Genomic DNA, 8256 nt, shown 5'->3' on the forward strand with positions numbered 1-8256 from the left:
GTGCTACAAATTTGTGGAAAATAAATTGTAGTAAGGTGGGAAGAATATAGATATATTGTTAGAAGTGTGTTTTCTGTGTAGGGAATTTTGTGGTAAGTCCAACCCTTAAAAGAGATGATGTTGGATTTTCTATTAGAGGGTCTGGTAGGGTTTCCTTAGGATTAGGGCTTGTCTAGGGTTCTGGTGAAGGATCTTGGATGGGTCCTGACAAAAAACATGAGACTTCAAAGTATTGACTCAGACATTAATAAGGATGAATTGAAGACTTTTTCAAAATGGATATCAAGTATTGGAGATGAAACAATTGACGGTTCGAATGATGGGCATGCAATGATTGATATACCTGATGATCTTTTGATAAAAGATATAGAATATTCAATTGCATCTATTGTAACTAGCACGTATCCTTCTTTCTCAGAGAATAATAATGCCCATCATATTTGCAATAAAAGCCATACTTGCTCCGACTCTTGACATTTTTGAATCGATAAATGAATACATGAGTTCCCTTAACCGAACTAAGGAACATAAATATTTAAGTTCTTATGCAACTTGCAGATCTGATTTGGACATTGATCTTATAGGAGATCTTCATACACCTAAATTTTTGAATGCCATAAAATGCTCTGGGGTGCCTAATCATCAGTTGAAATTGAAGATCCGTATCCCCATTATGCTATTAAGAAATGTTGATCATTCTTCAGGGTTGTGCAATGGGACTAGATTGGTCATTACAAGGCTTGGCAATCATGTTCTAGAAGGAAAAGTTGTTTTAGGAAGCAATGTTGGGTTTAAAATTCTTACTTCAAGAATGACTTTAACTCCATTAGACCCAAAATTACCTTTTAAGTTTCAAATAAGACAATATCCTTTGGTTGTATCATATGCTATGACTATTAATAAGAGCCAAAATCAATCTCTTTCACATGTCAGACTTTATCTTAAACAACTAGCTTTCAATCATGGACAATTATATGTTGCAGTCTCCAAAGTTACAAGTAGGAAATAATTGAAGATATTAATTTGTGATAAAGATGGAGAGCTTACCAATTCAACCACTAATGTGGTCTTTAAAGAAGTTTTTCAAACTTTGAATTAATTTTGTTGAATTGAAAGCTTTTGTTTAATAATGTTTTTATGATGCTTTATATATGATTTATTTGTAATTATTTTTTACAATTTATTATCAAAACATTGTATGACAATTATATATACAGTGCATTGCATGAGTATGTATCTTAAGAAACAAAATTAACACAGATACGTTAGTAACAATAATAATAACAAAGAGATGAAGAATGAAGAAATGCACTACTTCGATTACATCAACTGAAGAAGACAACCACTGACCTCGCACTCGAATGGTCAATCCATTAGTCACTTGGACATAGGGGAATAGATTTGATAATAAAAAATTGAAAAAAAAAACTAATGGAATGCTAATCATCCTAATAAGTGGCATAAAATGAAAGAATAATTAAATAAGTGAATAAATAAACAACTAGAAAATTATGAATTAATAATGTCCAAGGTAGATTAAGAAATCTAAGAAAATATTTTGAAATATGGTTTTCTCTGACAGTCCTCATTTGAAAGGTTTTCTTTTTAAAATTAATTTTAACAAAAACCCATAATTTTGACATTCCTCGAAAATTTAAATATTGATATGGGAATACAAATAAAAATAAATATAAATATAAGTTTAAGATAAAATGAAATAAAATAAATTTAGATAAGATTAAAATGGAACAAAACATTATTTAGAAAAGAAAAAAAAACAAAGAGTTGCAAAAATATTAATTTAAAAATAATTATGAAAAATTTAGGGTAAAACTAAAATATAATAATATGGTATAGTAAAAAAAACATATTTAAATGATTGAATAATTTAATAAAATAGTAATTAAACAATTTAAAACCATAACCTAAACAAATAAAATATATTTTAAAAATATTTTTATAACATGTACCAGGTATTTACCCGATACACCATGCCATATACCATCAAGTGGCACTTGGCCCAAGCATCCCCAACAAAGAGTAAGTAGAGATATCTGCAATTGGATGCCTTGGTATCCCAAGGCATCAATGCTAATAACCTATCATTTTACAGCTAAGGGGACGTTAGTTAAAGTTCATTATACAAAATACCTACTAACCCTCTCTCACTTAGTTCTCACAGGATGATTAAATAATACCTGCGCTCTAATCAAAAGATATAACCGTACAGAACACCAGTATTATATGATACATCTACAAAATAATTAGAAAAAGAACAGATTTATCACATTACCAATTTATTTATAAACTGATACATAGTTTTATATAACTTACCAAACCCATGTAATTAACTTAATTTGATTCAAAACATAATTATAAAACCCACGGCTTTTATCCAAAAATATTTTTACCAAAGAAACATAAACACACAGACACATAGACACACAAATATATATATATATGTATATAATTTTTCTACTGAAGCATTTTGTTCCTCAAATCCAAATTACCATTTTACAGAAAAATTGTAAAAATACTATTATTTCACACATATAAAAATAATAATAATTTTTCTTTATTTAATTTACACCATATATTTTTAAAGAAACTAAAATAGCTCAAATAATACAAGTTTATTTTCCAAAAAATACATTGACATATGTACCACTCATATCAAAAAAATACAATACCTATTAAAATAATATTTTTATCGAGTATTTTACACACAATTTATCTAGGGGAACTAACACAAACCTTGACTAACACCGGCAATCTATATACCAAAATGAAGATTTGAGTGTAGGGATCACGAATCAGGTCATACTTATCAGAGATTTGGCTAGCAGTGGCCGAGATCTCATAAAAAAATAGCCAATCAACTTAATGCTTCTGTATCTCGCAAATTAGCTCAAATTGAGCTACTAGAACCTCGAATTTGGGTTCAAGAAGGTTAAATTGATGAAAAGGGATGGTGGATTGATTGAAAACTTGCTAGAATTGGGAAAACCAGGGAGCCACTATAGTTGTTCAAAAAGGTCTTCGGCATTGGCATGTCGGATGTCCACTAGTCAGGAAATTTAAAAGGAGGTTGGCTTTTGAGTGGGCAATATGATAATGGTATTGTTATAGCAAAATGGTGGCCGAAGAGAGAGAAATCAACCAACAAAACCAATAGTCACTGCCACAAAAAATGGCTTGATCCTGGTGCATCTCCGATGATCACGTTGAGATTTTTAGTAGGCTTACCAGGTTCAAGGCGGTCTTCATTGGGAGCAATTTATGTGGCTACTCACCCTTTCTCTCTCTCTCTCTCTCTCTCCCTTCTGTCAAGACCCGTCCAAACGGAAAATCTGGCAGCACCTCCCCTAAGGGAAATACCACCGAACCTTCCAACGGAAAATCTGGCAGCACCTCCCCTAAGGGATTTACTTACCACAAATTTACCTGCACTGAAAACACACTTCAAAAATATCCCCTTATTCCTCCCACAAACTACAAATTGGTTCCACAAATTTCAGCACTTCAAAACAAAAATACAGTAATCCAGTGCAAGATAAATACAACAAGAGTGAAAGAAATAGTACAACTGCAATAAAGAAGAACAGGGTACTTCACGAAGTAAAACAGCGATGAAGATCAAGTCCGCTCTGGATGAACACCGACAACCTGGTACCTAGAGGAACGGAATTTAAGAGTGTGAGATGCTAATCATCTCAGTGAGCGACCCTACTACTATACCATATAATATCACAGTAATAAGTATAAATAATAATTATTTGGAAATAATAATTTCTCTCAAAACCCTTACAATTCTCTCAGTTGGAAAGGTTCCCCTTTTAAAACATTTTCACAAAACCCTTTATTCATATTCCCCGAAAACCAAGACATCAAATAAATATCCGAACAGTAATAATTAATTTTATTTTTCCAATACAGTTTCCAAACATTTTATTTTTAAAACACAGTTCTGAAAATCATTTGATGCACCCACTATATACCAGTGGCGCCAGAGTACCCAGCGTCCCGAGGTACTGCCAGACAGGAGGTTATAGAGAGAAACCGGCATACGGTCGCGTGGCGTCCCACAGCGCCGCTGCTAACCTGGTGTCCCGGCCAAAGGGGGGTGGCCACCCTCTCCGATGGCATCCACAGGACACCCTCATAATATCACCTGCTCGCTAGTCACACCCACCTGCGCGCTAATCATATCCGTGTGCACAATATCCATATCACATATATCATATCACATAATCAGAACACCAGTACGTGCACGGTGCATCTAAAAATCATAAAATCCATAAATTTAAATCATAAAACAAATTTCACATTTTTCATAAGCATAGCGGGCATAATCCATCCGCTTGAACCGGGAAATTCTCCACAATTTCTTTATAATCAATGCCATAAATTCCATGATTTTCAAATCCACCAACTCCCAAATCCATCAATTCAAATATCCACATTTTCCCAATAGCATAAATAATTTCTCGAAATATCATAATCAAATCTCATAATATTTCATGGGCATATTTTATAAAAATTGAAATCACCAACATAACCCAATATTTTCCTTGAAATATTTGAAAATCAAATCGTGCCCAATTTACCATTAAAACCACACCAATTTCAAAATCCTCAAAACCATAAAATAATTTCACATGGCATAAATTGGTGAAATACACATTTTCTTAAATCCGATAAATTCACAAATAATTCCACAATAATTCAAATAAATATTTGGCACATAGAAATTAAATCCCAAATATTTAAATCACACATTATATATTCACCAATTAAATTCCCAAAATTAATTTGAAGGTGGGTCACTCACCTGGAGCACGCAATTAACCCACGATGCACTACGGGATCAATTCTATGACTCACCGGTGCTCCTAGAACAAAATTCACAGACAGTCAAATAAATTAATATTTTATTCGGGTAAATAATACCCGGTACCCGGGGGGTCAAAACACAAACGATATCTCGAATTTACGAGTTATATACCGAATCGAAGCTCGAGTGATGCTAATCACAGATCCGGTCTTAATTTTCGATGATCGTACCCGACGGGGTTTGAATTTCGTCGGGAAGCTTTTCGGGTTTCGGTTTCGCAATTCTCCCAAACCGTCGCGAATTGGCGGAAACGGATGCCGGATTCAGGTTCAGGAGGTCGAACACTGCGGACTGGAGCTGGCCGGAATTTCGGGTACTCGCCGGAACAGTAATTTCCGGCGGGCCGCCACGGTCACCGGCAACCGTCGCCGGCGGCGGCGCGTGCGGTGGCCATTGGCTGTGAAATTTTGCAGTCTTGTAGATCTTGAGGAGAGCAATCCAACGGGACCGGCGGTGAGCAAAACGGAGGTCGGACGGCGGAGAAATCACCGTTTGAAGATTTCCGACCCCTCGCCGGAAAACGCTCCGATCCCGGCGCGTCGGTGGTCCGATGGCCGTGATTTTTGGTGGATAGGCCGGACTTGAGGAGAGGATCAAGGCTGTCAAGCGCGTGTGGCCGGAAAATGGCCGGAACAGTGCCGATTCGCGGTGGCCGGTGGTGGAGGGGGAAAAATCACCGCCAAACTTCGGACGTCCGATCCGGGCGCGTCCGGCGGCCGTTCGCCGTGAACTTTGGAGGTTTTGCCGGAAATGAGGTGGGCAATCTGGCTGGCCGGCGTGTGTACAGTAACTAGGCCGAAAAACGTGAAAATGACCGGCGGCCGATGACTCTCTCTCTCTTTCTCTCTCCTCTCTCTCTTTCTCTCTCTTCCCCGAGTGTTTTAACAAATAAAAACCCTGTGTGACACTGTTCATGCCACGTGGACCAATCAGAAGCTGACACGTGGCATTTCACTGTTCACCGACCCAAAAACATTAAAATAATACGGTATCTGGTAAACTTCACACGTCCATAACTTTTTAACCGGATGTCCATTTTGAGCGTGCCGCTAGTCTGTGAACTCGTATCGACGAGCACTTCACAACCATGCACGAGTCAAAGCTCAATTCCCCATGAACAAAAAGTCAACTTCGGCACCCCTTGGACAGTTTGGTCCGCAACTTATTTCGTCCATAACTTTCAAACCGTAGCTCCGTTTTCGACGTGCTACCAGTCTACGAACTCGTGGCATCGTGCACTTCGCCACAGTACCCTAGTCAACTCAAAATTCTCACCGAGTCAAAAAGTCAACTTTTGACCCCTTTCGGTCAACGGTCAACGGTCAACCTCGATCAACGTGCACGGATTCCGATGCGATTTGGGACGAGGTGTTACACTTCTTTCTTTCTCTCTCTAGGTGGTCCAATAAAATGCCACCCGTGGTGCCACTGTGCACTTATAGAATTGGCTTCGATGATGACACAATGCACTTTTTTGTGGGGTTCAAAATGGCACATTTTACACTTGTGTGAAAAATATACTTGGTAAAACTAATCCTAGAAAAATAATTAAAACTTTACAGATCTGTAACTTTTCAACCATAAGTCCAAATTAAGTGTGACACTAGTCTGCGGACCTGTATCAATGAGTATTATACAATGGTACATAAGTCAAAATCAAAATCCATGCCAATAAAAAGTCAAACTCAGACTTGCTCAATTAGTTTGGACTGTAAATTGTTTTAATTATAATATTTTAATTGCAGCTCCTATTTTGGCATACTATTAGTCAATGTACTTTGGTCAATGTTCACTTCACCATGGTGCCTTGATCAAACTAAAATTTTTCTCACAATAAAAAATCAATCATAGGTCCCACTTGGTCAACCCCTATCAACTCCAGTCAAACTTGGCCAAAGCACGAAAATTTCTGATACACCTCAGTGTAGGGTGTTATAGAGAAGTTAAGGTTCACTTTAATAATAATAATAAATTTCTTGTTTTGATCAATGTTTATTATATTTCTAGTTCTTAGAGGAATTTGATTTTTGTTTCCATGTTATTTGAACAATTATTTCAAGTTTCTTATAATGATAATTCATTTATTATTTCTAGAAATAGTTTAAATATTTGTGATGGAATGTAAGACTCTAGCCTCTATACGAAAAGATCAAAGTCTAGCTCATTGCTTAATACTGAAATGTTCAAAGTCGAACCACCTAAACATAAAAAACAAAAGATTTCATAATGATGAAACATACCTATGGCATCTTAGACTACATTATATAAACCTAGAAAAGATTGAAAGAATGGTAAAAGATTGTTTTTTTAAGAGAACTAAATGTTTATACTCTTCCATTTTATGAATCCTATTTGGAAGGTAAAATGATTAAAAGACCTTTTACAACAAAAGGTTAAAGAGCCAAAGAATCGCTTGAGCTGGTACATTCAGATTTTTGTAATCTAATGAATGTACAACCAAAAGGAGGTTATGAATATTTTGTCTCTTTTATTGATGATTATTCAAGGTACGGTTATGTGTACTTAATGTAAACGAAATTGAAAATGTTTAGAAAGTTCAAAGAATTACTTATTGAAGTTGAAAAACAATTAGGCAAATAATTGAAAACTTTTTGATCAGAGCAAATAGGAGAATACCTTGATAATGAATTCAAGCATTTTCTAGTTGAGTATGGAATCTTGTCCCAAGTTATAGTGATAGGAACATCAACAAAAAATGGTGTTGTAGAATGGAGAAAGTGAACACTACTAGACATGGTAAGATTTATGTTTAGTTACCCATTGTTACCTATTTCTTTTTGGGGATACACATTAGGATTTGCATTGTATGTTCTCAACATAAATCCATTACATCTATTCCTAAGACACACTTAGAATTATAGAAAGGATGTAAACCTAGTTTAAGACATATTTGAATATGGGAGTGGGTGTCCATCACATGTACTAAAAGGAAAAACAAAGGCGCTAGAACCATGTTTAGAATTATATCTACTCATAGGCTATTCGAATCAGATATGAGGGTGGATGTTCAGCACATGCACTAAAAGGAAAAACAGAGAAGCTGGAACTTCATTCAAAACTATGTCTATTCGTAGGCTATTCGAAAGAAACAAGAATAGGTTTGTTCTATAGTCATTAAGAGAAAAAGGTGTTTGTATTGACAAATGCCACTTTTCTTGAAAATGAATATATGATGAGTTATAAACCTCAAAGCAAAGTAGTTATAGACGAGTTGATTTTTGAAGAGATCAGACAACAACCGACAATAGTTATCGAACAACAAAATGAAGAAACGACATCTTTAGATCAGGCATTAGTTGCATAGAAAATGAAAAAGGCATTATTTGCCATTTCTAATAATG

The 8256-nt window shown here is 35.6% G+C and overlaps 1 pseudogene; it reads left to right on the plus strand.

The window, feature by feature from the left end:
• The first annotated feature begins 216 nt into the window (after window positions 1-216).
• LOC132804491 (uncharacterized) lies at window positions 217-1099 on the plus strand (annotated as a pseudogene).
• Window positions 1100-8256: the final 7157 nt, after the last annotated feature.

This window comes from Ziziphus jujuba, chromosome 7 (assembly GCF_031755915.1).
Source record: "Ziziphus jujuba cultivar Dongzao chromosome 7, ASM3175591v1".
NCBI lineage: Eukaryota > Viridiplantae > Streptophyta > Magnoliopsida > Rosales > Rhamnaceae > Ziziphus > Ziziphus jujuba.